This window comes from Typopeltis vanoorti, chromosome 9 (genome assembly GCF_054136105.1).
Source record: "Typopeltis vanoorti isolate ZY-2024b chromosome 9, IOZ_Tvanoo_1.0, whole genome shotgun sequence".
In the NCBI taxonomy this organism is placed as follows: Eukaryota; Metazoa; Arthropoda; class Arachnida; order Uropygi; family Thelyphonidae; genus Typopeltis; species Typopeltis vanoorti.
Window position 1 is genome coordinate 112,552,689 of NC_143557.1, and position 20,753 is coordinate 112,573,441.

Below are 20,753 nucleotides of genomic sequence, written 5' to 3' on the forward strand. Positions count from 1 at the left end.
CAAACTATCATATTGATTACCACTTAGATTGAGTACCTGATGGTCAGTTTGTTTAACCAACTAAAGACATATTCAACACCTCATTCACAATAATGCTCTTCAGTGCAATTATCAAACCTAAAACCTTCATTTTCATATGGCTTCAGTTACATCCTGTCTAAGGATATCCTTTGGAAACCAAATATTTGAAATTTTGTAACAGCTGAAATATCACATATGCATATTCACTTTCAATGGGCACAACTACTGTGTGATCATCAATAACATACACACACACCTTGTCCTTTATATCCTCACAGTAAATCCCTCATATCATTTCATCTCTATTCCTATCAATGTCATCCAACCATCTTTGACTTTTTTTACCAGTAATTTTCAGAGATTGTTTCAATCAGTGCCACTAATTCTTCCCGCTTATTCCTGATACCCTACATTTTTTACAGACATTGGCGATGTTTATTAATCATAAGAATGTTATGATTCTTCTTCCTTACTTCGATCTTGATCCCTTTTCTTTATCAGAAATTATCCTATTTTCTTCAAACCCAAACTGATCTCCAAGATAGTTAAACCTCTGTTTTCCCATTGACAACTCTTTCAGACATATTCACTATTGCAACCAGCATTCACATTCTCCACACTGTAAACCCCCCCCCCCCATTCCCTGTCCATCTTGCACACCAGTTCTGTTCTTCCTCCTAGTCATCACACACACACACACACACACACACACACACACACTGTTCTTCTCCATTCATAGCAACCTTCATCTCTTTCAACTCATCACTGCGACTCCTTGATAGCACACTGACCACATTGCAATCTTTTATTTTCTCTCTCTCTCTCTTCCCTCAGTAACTTTTTAACACCTTCACATTCTTCCTTTCTTCATCCAGATCACTGTTTCCTACAACAATCACAAACTCCAGTTTGTTTACTTCTCATATCAAAACTCATAACATTATACTCATCCTCCTTCATGGAAAACAAACTCATCCATTATTCCATTCATCACATCTCTAATAATAGTTATTTACATTGCCAGCGATGTCATTCATAGCTTCTTTCTTCTGTTTTGTGCAACAGCAATTAGATGTTGCAAAAACAGAACACAAATAATAAACTCCATAAAGTTCTCAAATATCGTCCCCAGAATTTCAAGGGAATAAATTAACTGTGGAAAGTGTACAGAGGCGGATAACAAAGATGGTTTCAGGACTGTACAATGTTAGTTATGAGGATCGGCTGGGGGACTGTGGACTGCAGAGTTTGGTAGATGAAGGAGAGGTGATATGATTGAGACTTTTAAACTGTTGAGTGGTGGTTACAGGGTTGACAGTGGGGAGTTCTTTTGCTTTGTTGAACAGCGGGAAGGAGTGATAACAAGGGACCATCCCTGGAAGTTACGAAAGGAAGCTGTGAGCAAGAGGGTAAGGAGTGGTTTCTTTGCATGGAGGGTGGTTGAACTGTGGAATGCATTGCCTGATCGAGTGGTGAGAGCAAGAATGGTCAATGAGTTCAAGGAGTGGTATGATAGACTTTGTGTTTCCTAGGAAGCACTTCCCGCGATGAGTCTTTCGACTCCATGGAGGTCTGAATAATAATAATAAACTCCCAGTTTATCTTTTCTTTTTTTGCAAACACCAAAACATATGCTGTTTTCACTTTGCATTAACAGCTTCATTTTATTTAAAATTCCAGACTTTTAAACATTAACTACACACAGGAGATGTCACTTGTAATATAAATGTAGTGTCTGTATGTGTTATATATGTGTGCAAGTAGTTAAGGAGAAAGAAGGAATCTATCAAAAAGGTTCATGCTGTTTTCAGTAGAGTTCTCTGCAGTGATTTGTTTTATCTTGTAGTAGTTTTCATAGCATAATTTTTTGTGTTCAAGGATATCTGTGTCATAAGGCACAGATATACGTCAAGTCAGTCAGTGCAGTCTAACTTGGTGTGTACTCTTTTTCTGTGACTTTGAACCCTTTTAAAATGTCAGCTGAACCTGGTTAATTCAGACTTCTTTGCTTTATGAATTTAAACTCAGTTCGAAGGCTTCAGAAGCATCCTGTAAGATATATTTGGAATTTGGAAAAGATGTGGTAGTAGAACGTACTGTGCAGAAATGTTTTAAAAATTTGTTTCTGGTGATGAATCACTTGAAGATGCACCACGTTCAGGAAGACTCCATTATTGATAACAAAGAAAAATAATTCAAGATTAACATGTCAAGAACTTCCACAAATGCTTATCATGAGTGGTGAAACAATTCGTTTACACTTGCATCAACTGGGAAAATCATAGATGCTTAGCAAATGGGTCCCACATGCATTAAAGTTTATTATCAGATGAAAATAAACTTCAATGGCTATCAATTTGTTCTTCACTTCTTTCACGTCATAAAACGAGCCGTTTTTGGATTACTTGCTCACTTGTGATGAAAAATGGATCTTGTACTCTAACAGGAAGCAAACTTATCATTGGTTATCAACAAACAATCCAGTACCGCACACTTCAAAGGCACTGCTTCGTCTCCAGAAGACTATGCTTTGTGTGTGTGTGGTGGACTGAATCCAGTATCGTCCACTACGAGTTTCTTGCTGCAGGAAACAATCTAGGCCAAACAATTATGGCCTAGATCTACTCGATGCAACTCAAGCGTGTGCATGATGCATTACTCAAGAAACAATCAGGACTAGTTAATCGGAAGAAAGTGCTATTCTTACAGGACAACGCAAAACCTCATACTGCAAAACTTACCCATGAGGATGAGAGATACTCCCTCATCCTCCATATTCTCTTGACATTTCTCCAAGTGATTATCACCTTTTGGAAGGGGGGGGGGGATTCACGTGTCTCCCCCCACTAGATGGACAGTTCTGCCAAAAAAAAAAAAAAAAAAAAAGATTGAAGCAGAAGTTGCCAGGTTTATTACTTCTAAAGAAAAAAACGTTTTATAATAGCATAATTTACAAACTTATATCTCATTGGGAAAGAGTTGAAGATTGTGAAGGTGCTTATTTTAATGAATAAAACATTTTATGAAAAACTGCACAAACATTTCTGATTACCTGATATTAAGATTTTCTTTTAGACTAGAAAGATGAATTGATGTATGGGAGGAAGAGCATATATCAATGCTGAATTATTCCAGAGTTCTGCTAGAGCAGAACCCTGGAGCATTGATAATGAAATCAACCATAACATGTAATGAATGGCTAAAAAGGAAGTTAGCAAACCCAGTCACAAAAGACAGAAGTGAGACCATAAGATAGTAGTTTGTAAAGAAGGCCTTTTTACATTATACAAATTATGGAAACAACTACCATGTTAGAGTAAAACTTTAGTTTAATATAAACCAAAATGTTTTAACCTTCACATGAAGGTCATCATCTGGAGTATACACATATATTCCTAAGTTCGATTCTCGTCACGATGGGAGGAATCTTTATATGGACGTGTTCAATCGAAGGTGAGTTAGCTAATCTCATACGGAGGTAGCAGGGTTTTTTCTCCCGGAAACTCGGGTTTTTCATCCCGCATACAAACAAATCAGCCCTTCAGAACATGCAATTTACAGATAAAAAAAATACTAGCTGTGGTGTTGGTGGTGGCCAGTAGATGGCGCTGATTTGCTGATTGGTGGTAGGGGCAGAGATGGAGAGTTGTACAATAGGTGTCCTCCCACAATGAGTCTTCAGACTCCTTGGAGGTGTCACGAATAATAATAATATACAAAGAAACTAGCTGCACTGCAATCTACATGGCATGCAAAAGCTACTGCCCAACCATTACAACTATTGGCCTACCTCTGGTGAAAAAAAAAAAAAAAGAAAACACTTACTACATCAAGCTTGAGTCCTATTATTATCCATTAGGTTACAAAATTAAATTAAGCTGGAGAGCAACATGTTTACAAAAAGGAAAAATTAATAAATAATAAATAAAGATCATTATTTATATAAGTATGCATATAAATTACAGCTAACTGGTATGGATAGTGGCCAATAAAAGCTGAAACATTGCTTTAAAGTCTGAAAACTAAGTGGGCTGAATGTGGCATCCAAATTCTTGGGATTTTTATGCCACCATTATTGTTAATGGTTTTTCTTTATTTATTTATATTAGAGTTTTACTCTAACATGGTAGTTGTTAACATAATTTGCATAATGTATTGTGATCACCGTGTCAGCATGAAGGAAAGGAAGGCCTTTATCATGAACAAAATCTTGGAAGTATTAAGAACAATCACAGCAGTTTCTCCTTATCTTTCTATGGCCTGTGTTCAGAGGTGGTTATGGTTTAGCAACAAGGTCTGCTGTTGAATTAGATTGGTGAAATTCTTATTGGTGAGCAGCAATTAACTGATGGATTTCCACGTACTAAAGAAGCTTGATTGCAATTTGTTAATTCGATGGCTGACTTTTTTCTTACTTTTAGGAATAGACTGGATAAAGGCTTAATTTCATGGGTAGATGCCATACAAGTATAACAACTGATATAGGTAACACAGGATGAGTGTTAATTCTCGAGCACAGATTTTTAGCACGGTTGGCAGATACCGTCTGGACCAGGAGATTTATTAGTATTGTAAAATCTCTCATGATATGTAACTTATGTTCTGAATTCACAAATTCTGAATACATAAATGAGTAATATAGCATGTGTATAATATCACGTCTTGATCACAGCTGTACAATAGGAGAAACACTATTAGAGTTCAGAGACATGGGTATAGATGTATAATTAATTAATTACTTTAAAAATATTACTTCTTAATTAATCAATAGTAATCACTTCTCACAACTTAGAGAAAGGCATACAGTCTGTCCGATTAAGATTAGGACAGTGGCAATGGGCTTCACATGATTCAAAAAATAAATGATTAAATTTGAACGTACTGTAGTTGTAGCATCTTGGTATGGTTCAACTGAACTCTCTCTAGTGTCGATAGCATAAGAAGCAAAGCCTGAATTTTCATATTCCAAAAATTTTTATATAAACTTAATGTTTGCGGAATTCTGACAGTAGCAGAATGGCCAGTCTGACCAAAGTAGCAAAGATAACAATAACAGGGTATTTGGTATACATCTGGCAAAGATAGAAGTGATAATGTATCTTTGATACTCAATAAGAAAGACAACTTCCAGGCTGGTTTAAAGGTGGTATATAAATTATATCTGCAAAGGATCCTTGCTGTTTGTTCAGATATTCCTTTAAAGTAAGGTGTGCAGATTCTTTTAACATCAGATTGCAATCTGGAAGAGGAATGATAATTATCAAATATTTTCAGTATCAAGGTCTTGCTTTATCCATTAGATCAGTGCTTCCCAAACCTCTGGATGTCAGCCCCCCCTTTGGAAAAATAAAAATATTTCACTGCCCCCCCCTTGAAAAAAAATCATAACATAGACATATTTTATTATAATATTTATTGTATTTATATTCGATACAAAATATACACAGCGAAGCAAATATTGCAAAAATCAAATGAAAATATTACATTTTTAGCATCTCACATACTCATTTGACATGGCACATTATCTCATAATTTTATATAGACAGACATATTGTTATTGTACATTTGCGGTATAAGCATGTGAAACGTAAAATGATTAGTAATAAACAAAGTAAGAATTTAAAAAATAAAAGAAATAAAATAAAAATAAAACACATTTAATAACAATTTAATGTGTTTCAATACTGCTAACCAAAATGTCAATATTTGAAACTGCAATTCTTAGATTTCTGCTTTGAAATGAAACTTATATGAATAAGCATATATTTACTAATATTCATTAAGTGCCGAAATACGCAGGAAGCAAAATTGTGAACCCACATCAATGTGTGATTTTTTTTCCATTAAAATATAAAAAATAACAGAAAAGAAATAATCAATAATAAAAATGAAATACATTTCTTTTAAGATAAAAAAAACTACTCAGTCTTAAAACATTTTCAATTTGTCTTTATTATTTAATGCCCCCCTTTCAACAAAACCTAGGGGGGGCAAGGGGGACGCAGTCCACAGTTTGGGAAGTGCTCCATTAGATAATAGAGTTTTATTTAATTCCTCTAATAGAAGAGGCTCAGTAGAACAAATTGTGTGTGCTGAGTATACTAGACTTTTGGTAATACCTACATAACTGTGCATACACTAATTTTTTTCAAGGATGGCTGAATCCACCCCTCATTGTATCCCCCCCCCCCCCCAAATAATGCAATTCAACAGGCATATACAAGTCCTTTTGTCCATCATATTCACTCCATACAATACAGTAGTGAATAAATTAATCCGAACAAGCTGAATTTTCATCAAGTTTTTGGTTTTGATTTGGTTGTTTCAGTTCACAATAGTTTTGGTTTCAGTTTACTATTTTCTGTTTTGGTTTTAGTTCACTATTTTGTTTGAGTGCTGCATGTTTTAACTGTCTCCGTGATGTTTATTAATAGTGATGTGCAGTTTTAATAGCGTAAACAAGTTGACATTCGTAGTGCATTTTTGAAAATTATGGAGACAACTACCATGTTTGAATAAAAAGTGACATTCATAGTGTTTTATTTATTTTGTGTAGCTATAAAATGGATACATCTCTAAGTAAACATTCAAAAATATGTATTCTTTCTCAACACACATCCATGACTCAGAGACAAATTGCTAATGAGTAATGTGTTGTGGTTTGGGTACTGTTAATGTGATTTTAAAATGGTAAGGGAGACAGTTTCCTTTTCTCCTGACAGAAAAGGAAAATGTGGGTTAAAAAGGAAAACTACATTTACTCAAGATCGTTTACTAGTTAGGAAAAACAAAATGATCCAAGATTGTCTGCTGTAGACTTAAAAGAGACTTGGCAGCTAGTGGAATTAATGTTTCTGACATGGTCTGTTGAAGGTTTGTTGGAAGCAGGGAGGACTGCCCACAGACCAAAAAAGAAACTGTTGATGAAGGGTATGCAGAAAAAGAGGCTCCAGCATGCAAAAGCGTACAAATATTGGACTGTTGAGAAGTGGAAGACGATCATATTCTCAGATGAGAGTCATCTCTTTGTCCAAGGAGAGCGAGTTCCCTATGTTCACAAATCAGTAGCTGAGAAGACTTCTCCTGCCCATCTTCAACAAGTACCCAGCTAAAAAGATGTTCTGGGGTTGTTTTATACATGACTGTCCAGGATCACTTGTGCCTGTTGATGTATGATGAAAAGTGACCAATTCATAAAATATTGGAGAAAAGAGTGGTCCCATAGATCAAGAAAACAGAGAATCATCTTCCAACAGGATCTCACCCATGCCACACTTCAAAAAAAGTGAGAGTTCCTCAAAAATCATAACATCAATTGCTTCAGTGACCAGGTAACTCCTGACATCAACCCAATAGAAAATTTGCAGGCCATAGTGAAAAAGAGACTTGGAAAGTTAAATTGTGATACAAAGGATAACTTAATACAATCCATTATAAAAGTGTGGTTTTGAGATGCAAAAATAAAATAAAATTGTTCTACATTGATCGAGTCCATACCTAAGTAAATTAATGAACTTATTAGGAACAGAGGAGTACATATAAATTATTAGGTAAAGTTGGAGTTTAATTTTTGTACTTATTTTCTTACAAAATTAAAATTTTTCTTTAAAATGTAAGTGTTCAGATTAATTTCTTTGCTAATGTATATAAACTGCATGCCATTCCTTCTACACAGTCTTCTCATTGACTCATTTGCAAATAAGCTGACCTCCTGACATCGTTCTTTTACTCCAACTGCTGGTCAGATGACCACAAGAAATTACCTCCTTTAAAACCATGAACAGCTTGCAATGATTTCAGAAGACTCCTAATAGCTTGGTGGATACCAACCTATCCTCTAGTTCTGGTGATATCTCCCCAATTGCTGCAGAATTACCACTTATCATATATATTGTCTCTACAACCTTTTAATCAGGTCATAATACAATATCACACACTCACATACCTCTAAAATGAAAGCAAAAATATATATTCAGCCCATTATAAAAATAAAGTAAAATACAATAAAAATAATTGTGATAAAGAGTCTGTCATCAAACTATTGTCCAATTATCCTCACTTAATTTCTCTCAGAAATCACGGAGAAAGTCAACAGCCAACTCTAGGGGATTTCATCTTATGGTCCCCCTCATCATCATCGAATTCCTGCCATGTACCCTCAAGGGATGTACAGGATATAATAGTACTACATGACAAATTTACATCATTACTAACTTCTTATCTACAATTTTCCTCCAAATCAGTCTGTTACTTGCCAAGACTCCAACATTATCAGATCTTATATTTCTATCGTCTAAGGCACTTTGTACCATATCAATTCACCTATATCTTGGTCTTCCTCTGGGTCGTTTTCCACCCAACCTGGCAGAGAACACTTGTTTTGCTAATCTTTCCTCTCCCATTCTGTTCAAGTGACCATACCACTTGAGATTAGCTCTGCTAACGTATTCCTGGATGCAGACAATGTCAAGTTCTTTCCTAATATACTCGTTTTTAATATGATATTGCCATTGATGCCATCTGTTCACGCCTATAATCTTTCTCAGGACTCTCATATCTGCAGTCTCTAGTCTTTGGTCAAGTGTTTTACTTCTGACCCAACTATCAGATCCATAAGTTAAAACTGGTTTGAACACTGATTGTATACAGCTAATTTAGTATTCCGACTAATTTCTCTCTTATTCCATATGAATTTATTCAATTGACTTCCTACCATACCAGCTTTGTTGATTCTGCTATCTATTTCCATATTTAATTGTAAATTAAAATAAAAATTGTGCCTAAGTAGCTGAAATGTTTTTTGCTTGTTCCACAGGTTCTCCATTCACAATGCAGTTGACATTTTCAACGATTCTGCCTGTTTTCATTGTCTTTGTCTTTTTATTGCTGACCTTCATACCATATTTGTTACAACAGTTATTCAATATAGTCAAGGAATCTTGCAGACTTGTAGCAGATTTATTTAGAAGTATAACATCGTCTGCATAAAGCAAAGAGCTGACATTAACATCTCAAATTTTGATATCCTGTTTGATACCACTTTCCTTCATAATGTGATCCATCTAGATAATGAATAACAGAGGGTGATAATGTACATCCTTGTCTCACACCAGATTTAACATTAAACCACCTTCCTGTACTTCCTTCAATTCTAACTGCTAACTTACAACTCAAATAAAGACTATTGCTTGATATAATGCCCCATTCACACCACATAACTAGAGTCTTGTATAGCTTCTCTCTCTCTCTCTCTCTCTCTCGCCACCTTCTCATATGCCTTTTCCAGATCAACAAAACTTAAACACAGATCTTTGTTATATTCCCATGATTTCTCAACTATTTGTCGTAAAGTGAAGATCTGATCCTGACAGTCTCTATTTGGCCTGAATCCAACTTGTTCATCACCAAGCTTTTCTTCCAAAATTCTTCTCGACCGTTTCTAAAGTATACTTACATAAATCTTACCAGGAACACTCAGTAGGGAAATACCCCTGTAATTCTCGCATTCAGTTTTATTTCCCTTTTTATATATGGGTACTATGAGAGCTCTACTCCAATCATTGGGAATTCGTCCTTCTGTCCAGCCCTTCTGAACTATGCAGGGCAGCCACTGTAAGACTTTTATACCACCATACTTCAGCATTTCTGGTCGAATATCATCTACCTCCTGCTGCATTTCCACATTTCAAGCCTTTGATAGCTTTTTTTCTACTTCATTATGGATATGTATACCTGACTCTAAGCCTTTTGAGTGTTTTTTATCACTGTGCTATCATTGCTTGTTTCATTTAGCAGTTTTTCAAAGTAATTACTCCATACTTCAAGGATATCTTTTTCTCCAGTTTTCATGTCACCTTTATCATCTGTAACTCCTTTTACAGCACTCTTTCTACCATTCGTAAGCTTCTCCAACAACCTCCAGAATATTTTGCCACCTTCTTGATATTTATTTTCTATATTCTTGCCAAAGTCCTCCCATGACTTTTGTTTAGCTAGTTTTACACAGTGTTTAGCATTCTTGCATTTGTCTCTGTATTCTCTTAGAGCACAAGCTGACTTATTTGGCAGGAACTTTTGATATGCTTTCTTCTTTTCCTTTACTGCGTCTTTAACTTCCTGTGTCCACCATGGAGTTCTGATTTTTCTATCCTTGCAGACAACTTTACCACATGGCTCTCTGGTTGAATCAATCAGAGTTTTCTTCAAGGCTGAATCTCCAAGGTTTGATTCCTGTTCTCAAACTCTTTCATTTTTTCTTCAATAATCTTTGTGTATTTTAGTCTACAGTTCACATCTGAGAGCTGCTCAACTTTTATTTGCTTTAAAACTTTCTTACATGTTATTCTTTTCAATATGAAATTCAATTTTATTCTGCTCAAGACTAAATAATGATCACTTCCAATTTCAAATCCTCTGTACACTCTGGTGTCCTGCACCAGGGAGAAAACATCACTATCAACAATAACATAGTAAATGAGATTTTTCTTATTCCTCGCCTCTTCTCTCCATGTGAATTTGTGCACATTTTTATATTGGAACATGGTTAGTAATAACCAGTCCATGTCCTGAGCAGAAATCCAACAGGTATTTGCCATTATTATTACCTTTGCTCTTTTCTCCAAATTTCCCAAAATATTTTTGTATGTCTGACAATCATTTCCTACTCTGCTATTTAGATACCCAACCAGGGACCAACTTTTCCTTTTTCATTGTGTCAGTTGCTTTTTCTAAAGCCTCAAAAAATTCCTCCACTTCTACCTTAGTAGAACCTTCTGTGAGACCATAGGCACAAATAAGTTTCATTGTCCAATTCCCAATTCTGATATTTGCCCACATTACTCTACTTGAGACTGCCTGCCATTCAAGAAGATTAGCCTTGTATTTTGTGTTGAATACTATGGCTGCTACTCCTTTTCCTTGATTGCCAGAATATAACATTTTGTATTTCTTGCTCAGAAAGATCTCACCAGTTTTTGTCTTTTTTGTTTTAGTCACCCCTATTATGTCGATCTGGTACTTATCTCATTCCTCAGCTAGCTCCATTTCTTTGCCATTCAGGCTTCTTATGTTGATAGTACCAATCTTTGACTCTGGTTATGTTGAGTTGGGGTGCGTTTTCAGATTTGTTCCAGTAGCTGACTTTTCGCTGTTCACCCTGGTTCCCTGGTGAAAACAACGGAGGCCTTGTTTAACTTGGCAACACCCCAGCCAGCATGAAATTTTGTCATGTTGTACCATCATTTTGTATTTTGGTTATGCCAATAAGAATACAATTTGGTCATCTAAATCCCAAATTGCCAGCCCATCCTCGTTCGTTCAGTATCCAGATAGATACCCAAGAAGGTGAGGATTAGACATTAGGTCAGAAGCCCTGTCGGTTCTCCGCATTCCTTTAAAGGCTATGTGGAGGTCTCCTCTCAGTTATACAGCTTTGTCCTTTAAACACCCCATTCTACCCTTTTATACTTCTAATTTTCTCTTTATTTGTTTATTACATGTCATCGATAGCTTTTTCTCCTTAAATTTCTAGACTCGTTTGCTTCCTCCTATACATATGCGAGCTTCTTTCACTGACTACGAATCCTGTCAACAGCTTTGCTGTAGACAGGATTTGTAGTTGTCATTGTCCAGTGCCTTCTTCTTCATACTTATGAAACTGACTCCTCTTCTTTATTTTATCTATCTACATTTTTTGGAATAGCCTTCTTTATGCTGTTTTCCCCCACAGACTACAACTTCCATCTAATCCAAAAATAGATTCCTGGACTGTTGGCCGTGATGCAACACGAAACCAAAAAACAGCCCTTTTGTTGGGAATACAAAATACATCTTTCTTGTTCATTTAGTTTTAATTTGTCCTACTCCCAAAGGACCAGTATAAATTTCTCATGGTGGAAATGTAGAGAAATAGCTATTTTATGAGTAAATATTTTCATATCATTCAGGAACTTTATATAGTTTTTATAAAGTTTATAACTTTATATATATTCAGGAACATATATAGCATATACAAAAATTGAGACACAACTAACGCATAGTGATGGTTAGGTGCAGTGTTTAAGTTTTCACAAAATGGTTACAAGAACTGATGTTCATCCATCCATTTATTCATTAGACAACATCAGATGCTTTATAGTCACTCTGTTCCTCAGTGGTGAGCTACTTCAGTCCTTACCAGGTGGTCCTGCTGTTTACTTTTCTGGAAACTTCAACTCTCTGAAGATCAGTCACTCCAGACACATACCATCCATCTCATTGAGGGTTTACCCCATCCTCTTTTCCAAGGAAATTTACTTCTTATGTCTTGTTTATGTTTTGAGAAGTCCTCCTGCTAACCTTTCAATGTTTGTCTGAAGTATTTTAGCTTTCTTCTACTATCCTTAAGGAACATTAAAGCAATAGCTATCCTTTCTAGCACCCATCCATTTGTCCATCTTTCAGTATTGATATCCTCAGCAGCCTTCTCTCAAAAGTGGCTAACCTTTTCTTATCAGACTTCTTTAGCTTCCAAGTCTCGCATCCATAAGTTGCTGTTGGCTGCAACCATAAACCTCAAGTTTGTACCTGTGGAGATGGATCCATACTTCCAGATTTGATTTAATAGTTATTATTATGTTCTAATTATTGAGTTAATAATTAGATCATATAGAAGATAGAATACGAATACAAGAGAGCACAATAAATCAACTCTCACATGCAAAATTTTACAATTTTTAAGGTTTATTCATTAAACTGTGCCATTGTAAAATTTCTTCGTGATCTATCTATCTAGTTAATGTATGTATGGTTTTTCCTTATTACTTACTAATCTGTAATCTTGTCAGGCTGCGGCATTGCAAAAACTTATGTTAACCTTCCTTACTTTCTTTGTTCGCTAAGCCCTCCTGTCTCAAAGTTTTATTCCCTCCTTTCTTTCGCCATTTGTTCCTACTGCTCGTTAAGCTTCATGTTTTTTCAATGTTTGATTTTGGTACACTTATTCTCTCACACTCTTCTGCCAGACAAATTTATTTTATTAACAACTGTGCCAGTCTGGAAGTAATAATATATATAGTCTGAGAATAATAAGGGCATGAACAAAGGTATGGTCCGAGCTAAAATCCTCTTAACTATACATCAAGTCATGTCAATTCTAAATCAGCATATGCACACAGGTACGAGTTTTATTTGATCATTTGCCAAATGATCAGATCCATTGTTGCTAAAACAAACCATTTTATTTTAACTAGGCAGTTGAAATTACAACACAGTGGGGAATAACTGACTTTCCCAATATATCTGACTTCAGCAAAACTACTAAATCACTGAAATATATATGTTTTTTGTATACTCAACATTCATACTTTACTTAGCATTATAAAACACATATATCTTACTGTAGGTATAGAATAACTATACCCTCTTATATAACTATATGAAGTGTGGGCATACATAGGGCTGACCTTGGCAATATGCTAAGAATAGTCAATTCATGCTGAAGGGGAGAAAGAAATAAAGGATGTTTGAATTGGTCACCAACACGCGAAATCACATGCTTTATATGTAAATTTTCCAACTGTTGTACAAGCAAAATAGTTACCACTTTAAGAACTATAATTTTCATAAAAGAAAAGCTAATTTTCCGATGTATAATAATAAAAAACAATCATCCCATGAAGCGCATTGATGATTACCCTATTATCGGAATGGATTTTCCTTCTTTTGACATGCACAGAAGTGTCAACGGGTCTCGCATCTGTGCGCATACAGTACTGTCAAGAATTCTCCTTACACCAACATAACTTATACACTTTTTCTACCCTGTTACTATACAACAAATTACTAAACTTTACCATCGAACTTTTTAACACATACGTACAATTCTTACTTATCTAAGTTACAGGGAAAATAATAACAATATCACTTGTTTACTGACAGTTCCTTCAGTAAGCGCACAGTCCTCTTTCATGAACTAATCCTCTGTTGGAATGTCTTGAATCTTTTCCATTATACAGGACACGTTCTTGTCTCAGACATTTCTGTACTCTACTTCTCTTGCTCCACTGGTGGCTTAATCATTGACCAGACATCAAAACTTTTGCAGGGGTTGTGGTCAGCTATGCGGGCGGAAGCTGTTGTTAGACACTCCTTAGATATTTCCCAGAACATTCTAGAGGAATCGCCGACATCGTAGCTCTGATGATGGGCGGTTAACTTCCAGTTACATACTTCGTGTCATCTGCTCTCTTCCACTCAGCCGATAAGGGAACCTGAACACCGCAAGTTGCGATGACAGTAGTCGTTGTAATCCTTCTTCTCTCTTCAGCTTTTTTTCGCCTTTTTAAGTCTCCTTTTATGTGCTCCCTGCGCTTTGTTCTCAAACTTCGAATGTCCGTAATTAGCCGTCGGCATGGTGATGTCACTCTGGCTTTCTCACTGAAGGTTCTTGCCTTAGGCAATCAACTTGTTTGCAAATTGTTGTGAACTTTTCTGATACACTATTCTTATAGTTTACTTACAATGTTAATGTCACTTAATTTTAAGTACAATATTTTAACAGGAATTATTTAACACAAATTTCAATACAGTAAATTTATCGCATGAAATTTTACAGTGTATATATTCCCCTTGTCTAGTTCAATGGTAACATTGTTATAGAATGTGAGCAAGTTGCTTAAAAATGACCTTCCCATAGTTAAACCCATGTTTTCATTGAAAAGTAGAGATTCACTGTCAACTCGTTTCTGAATGCAAGCCCTAACCAATTTTCCAAAATCTTCACCACCAGTCCTGAGATACTAATTGGTCGATAGTTGGATACATCAGTCTTTGCACCACCCTTGTGCAATGGAATTACCATACATTTCTTCTCAGACAAAAGGAATCTTACATTATTTAGGTCTGAAACCCCTGTAAAATCTAGATTGATAAATTAATTATTTTAATTTATCACACGAAATTTTACAGTGTATCTATTCCCCTTGTCTAATTCAATGGTAACATTGCTATAGAATGTGAGCAAGTTGCTTAAACATGACCTTCCCTTAGTAAATCCATGTTTTCATTGCAAAGTAGAGATTCACTGTTATCTCATTTTTGAATGCAAGCTCTAACCAATTTTCCCAAAATCTTCACCACTAGTCCTGAGATACTAATTGGTCGATAGTTGGATACATCAGTCTTTGCACCACCCTTGTGCAATGGAATTACCATATATTCCTTCCATTCCTGCAGAATCTTCCCTGTTCTGAGACTCATATTAAACAGCCTGGTCAAAGAAATAGCCAGTTCAGCTGAGCACTCTTTTAGCACACGTTCTAATATCCCATCAGTCCCTATTGCTAAATTCTTATTCAATTTGTGCAACAGCTTTTTTATAAATAAAGATTTTTTATTAAGGTTTTAAAGTGAATAGAATTTTTAATGGAGGTAGGCATTCATGGGTGTGGGAAGAAGTGATTTTGCTATCTGGCAAGTTTGTTTTGGTCTTTTAAGGCATTAAGGTGGCTTGATACAGTAAGAAGTGTCTTAGAGTAGTGATTCTTAACCTGAGGGCTACGAAAAATTTATAGAATGTTTCTAGTGTTTAAAATTTTGAAAAACCTCTTAAAGTAATTATTTTCTGTTCTTTATTTTACTTTGTTTCAAACTTGTATTGTTTTGTATTAGTAATCTGAATTATAGTAATCTGTGAGTAACACAATTGAAACAAGAATAGACAAATTAGTAGAGGGTGATCAACAACAGAGTTCTCATTAAAATACATTTAAATAAAGATGATTTCTGTTTTCTGATTTTTTTTTTTTTTTAATAATCAGTAAGTAAAACCACTATTTAAAAAAAAAGTTTAATTATTATTATGTTACTACAAAAGTAGTGGCCACAAAAATATTTCAGGATGCTTAGAGGGCCATGACTACTAAAAGGTTAAGATCCACTGCCTTAGAGGACCAAAATATAAGATCTGGCAATATTGGAGTCCTGACAGATAACAGATAATTTGGAAGAAGATTGTCAACAAGAAGTTATTAATGATGAATGATAAATGCATGTAAACACAAGAAATATTTAATTAACCAAATATTTCAGTCTGGAAATAGCAGACCATCTTCATTGGTATTACAAGAACAGTTATAAAAAATGCAAGCTAGAATATTAACAATAGATCGTTTAAAGTAGAACATGCCACGTGATATTATATCACTAAGTATGAAACGGAATATTTTGAAGTAGAGATATGAAAAAAAAAAATTGAGTAATCTTGATTAGACTTTCCCAGATTTTTGAAATAGATATACAGTCATTACGATTCAGGTTGGGACGATGGAGCAAGGCCTCCATGCTTTCCTTGAACAAACGTTGAAACCTATAACGGGATCTCTGTAAGAGGCGAGTCCTGGACCAAAGGATGTTATGGTCAGTTTCAATCCCCTGCTGAGCCAATCCAGACTTTTCAGGTTTGTTGTGAAGATTGGAGGATTGATGTTCTTGGATTCTTTTTTCAAGAGAATGTCCAGTCTGTCCAAAATAGGATAGATCACAGTTGCATGGAATTTGATAAACTCCAGGAAGAGATAAAGTTGAGCGTTTTCTTTAGGAGAAGGAAAATGAGAAGACAATTTGTTAATAGGTGAATAAGTAGCTGTTAAATCATATTTCCTTAAAATTCTTGCAATAGGTTCAGAAATACCGGAGATATAAGGAATTGACACTCGACGTATTGAAACTTTTTGTTTTGAGGAAGATTATAAGAATTGAGAAGATGTTGAGTACTTTTTTCAGAAAAGCCATTGAGTTTCATGTGTTGTTGGATAGTAGAAAGTTCTTTCTGTAGATAATCAAAAGTAGTTTTTGCTCTTCTGATGAGGCATTTTATAATTCCTGTTTTTTGGATGATGGGCTGATTCTTTAAGAATATAACGACCTGTGAATGTTGGTTTCTTGTATACTGTAGATGTAAGAATATTTGAAGGTGACCAGATGAGGAGAACGTCTAAAAAAGATAACTGGTTGTTTTCTTCTATTTCCATAGTAAACTTTATACAATGATGCAAGGAATTGATACTGTTTAAAAAAGAAGGTAAAGAGTTTTTGCTATGTGGCCAAATAGTAAAGATGTCATCTATATATCTTATCCAAAAGGATGGTTGAGGGAAAATAGATGAGAAGAGGACTTTTTCTAAATGTTCTAAATAAAAGTTGGCTAAAGCTGGAGAAAGAGGACTTCTCATGGCCATTCCTTCTACTTGGCTGTAAAATTTATTTTGAGTTATTAATGATGCAACTTGTGCATGTAATACTGTTGTAATATACTGTACACTTGAGGGTACATATCAGGAATTTATTATGTCGACGATTGGCATGTTTGTAGGTGGGGGCTGTCTATGCTATCAACTATAGGATGAAGGGGGTATTGGTTTTGTTAGTTTTTTGGTCCCATATATCTGGGGTGGTTTTATATGCTAAGGTTTTAATTTTAGTCATTTCTTTAGGCTTTACAAGAAGTAAGTTTTTAAAATAATTTCTACACTTTTTTCTTTGAGATTTAGTAAGGTCTGATCTCTTACTTCCTCAGTAAGTAGAGAAGTAATTAAAAGAAACACACATAATAACCACAGTGAAAATTATTTAATTGTAAATATTTCATCCTAAGTATCTTAGGACATCATCAGTACAGTAGTTTAAAACAATAATAGGAATAACATACAGTTAGGGTGCATGATTACAATAGAATCTCATTAAACGTACATGACATGTTACAAAATAATAATAATAATAATAATTATTTAACACAATTTTGTATGACAATTTCCCAATAATTAATTTTTTTTTTTTTGTAACACGTTACGCACGTTTAATGAGATTCTATTGTAATCATGCACCCTAACTGTATGTTATTCCTATTATTGTTTTAAACTACTGTACTGATGATGTCCTAAGATACTTAGGATGAAATATTTACAATTAAATAATTTTCACTGTGGTTAATACGTGTATTTCTTTTAATTATGATCATGTGTTTCTTTTAATTATGATTTTTATTATGATAAAAAAGGTAGAGAAGTATTTTAGAAGACTGTTCATTTTCTTATTATATTCTGTTTAATCCATTATGACAGCTGCATTATCTGTTTTGGTTATAACAATATATTTGTTGGTGTACCATTTCTTTTAAGGTTGCTATTCTTTTGAAATGTAGATAGATATTGGGAAGACTGAATTTCCTCAGAATGCCAGCCACATCCAAATGAATGTTGGTAGTCAATGTGGGGGATAAACTGTAAATACTACTTCCATCACTGGCCATAATTTTTTAGAACAGATACTTGTATAGGATGATGGAAAAATTACTACTTTGACTGAGGGCATTGACTGCATTTTTTGTAAGTGACTGTGATGATAAATTCATTACTACATAATGATGTTGTTTGTGGCAAGGATGTTTTTGCTGTTGGAGGACTGTGCATTTTTTTCTCTTATCAGTTTCTGGGTTTTGCTCAAATTTGCTGCAGTTTCTGAGATGTTGGTGATTGACCACATTTTTGTATTTAGTATTCCAAGTAGTTCATCTTGCAATTGATTTTAGAAAGCTTTGTGTGTATTATCAATTTCTTCCCATAGTAATGCTAAATACACCCATACGTAGATGCATTTAGCTTTATTTGAATGAAATAAAGTTCATTTTGTTTAAAATTTCAAATAGTTAGGAATGGTATTCATGTCCCATCACCTTTTAACCCTGCGTAGGTCATGGTCAAAAAAATTGCAGCGTAGGTCACGTATATCTGAGAGATGCATTCATTACTAGTATAATCTAAAATGCAATAAAACTTAAAAAAAAAACATTGCAAATATAATACATGATGGTTTATTTATTTTCAGTTACAATCTAGAAATTATTGAACAAAGAAAAAATCCCAACTAAACCAATACTATACTGACATTGGAGTTTGCAGTATCTCTCAGATACGATTTACTATCAAATATCACTTTCGCATTCAACTCTATCATTCTCATCATCAGACTTGAGTAACAAATTTGCTGAATCTCTTCAACATCTGATGGATTATCTAATCAATATATTTTTACAGCCATTTTCAACGGTAAATAAAAAAATAAAAATAAAAAACTAAACCAATACTATGCCGACATTGGAGTTCGCGGTATCTCTCAGATACGATTTATTGTCAAATATCACAAACCTTTACATAACATGTGTTAAACCAAACTGACAGCAAAAAAAAAAAGTGCAGAATATCACTCGTAACATACGTATGCGCAGCTAGTCATGATCTCCAAGCTATACACTGAATATGTGTAAGAATATTTATATTAAACAATTTGCATGTATCTGTCAGATCAGCGTGACCTCCGCAGGATTAAGGAAAGGAAAACCTATTTCGCTGCCATGTCAAGTGTAGGGAACTACACTTGACATGGCAGCTTACTAATTGACTTTATGTGTGATAACATCTCCTTGCAGAATCTGTGAACATAATGATAGGCTTAGATGTTAATTGTTATTCAGAACAGCATCCTTAAAGCACACACAGGCTAGGGTTGTTTGGTCCAATGACACAACTTTGCCACAGAACTCGCTTATTTTCATGACACTTTTTGCTACTGACTACTTTACAAAATACCGTATTAAGTAAAAGTTTTAGATAAAGATATAAAACAACCATATATATCCTCATATTTCTTCCCCTCCACAAAATGAACTGAAAAATGACATGAGGAAATATGGATTTGACTGAAAAACTATGCTAAAGCTAAATTTGATATAAGGAAAATTTTTAGATTATATAAATTTAACTGTGTCTAATTATACATGGAAGAATTTGCCTTTATTGTTTTTCTGATCTATATTTTTATATATTAGAAAACAAAAAGGATTATGTGCTACATTTGGTCAAAATCCATTAAGGGAAAAGTATAATACTCTTCATATATGAAAAGACAAAAAAGGTTTTACGTATTCCAGTAGTGGATTTTAATGAAATATTGAATATTTTTGTAACATAAAAAGTGAGTCAGATAGGCCATACATAAGGGCTACTCATTCAAGGATATTTCACATGAATGCAAAATCCTTAGAATTTGCACAGATTTAATTCAATTTAATCATTTGAACAAATTGAATATTATATGCATCCTTGACTCCATTGAGGTCTCAGATGATGATGATAATAGTAATCATATTGACAAAAAATTAGAGTCTTGTTTTAATGCTTTACACAAGCATATTATGCAGTATTTGTGAGTGAAGTATCTTTACAACTAGTCTACTTGCATATAGAGACTGTTGACTTCATATCAGTTGCATCAGTATCCCATAATGTACAAGACTCATACTTCTTGTCATTTAACTGTATCTCAGACCACTTTGTAAGTAATGTGGTGGTCTACAAATACAATGTGATACTTCTAATCACTTTAATCTCAATGAGTGAGATGAAGATAATTTCAACTCATTACTCTCAATCACTCCAGGATACTCAGTGATGGTTCTGGAGTAATGATAAGTGATGGTAAGGCAGTTGAAATTGAATTTATTTCACTATTAATATAAAAAAAAAGTACAGTTATGTATTCTATAACAAATCATATATCACTTTCTTAAATTTACTCAATGATGAATTCTGATGAATGATAAGTAAAAAAAAAATATGGAAGAAAAATATTTAAAAATAAAAATATTTGGACAATTTCAATCGAAGGTGAGTTAGCCGATCTCATATGGAGGTAGCAGA

General features: G+C 34.4%; 1 protein-coding gene across 1 annotated transcript in view; it reads left to right on the forward strand.

Annotated features, from left to right (window-relative positions):
- The window catches only part of LOC150103428 (serine/threonine-protein phosphatase 4 regulatory subunit 1-like), a 649,146-nt gene that overhangs the window by 524,696 nt on the left and 103,697 nt on the right, over positions 1 to 20,753 (forward strand). The gene's annotated exons all lie outside the window — the stretch shown is intronic.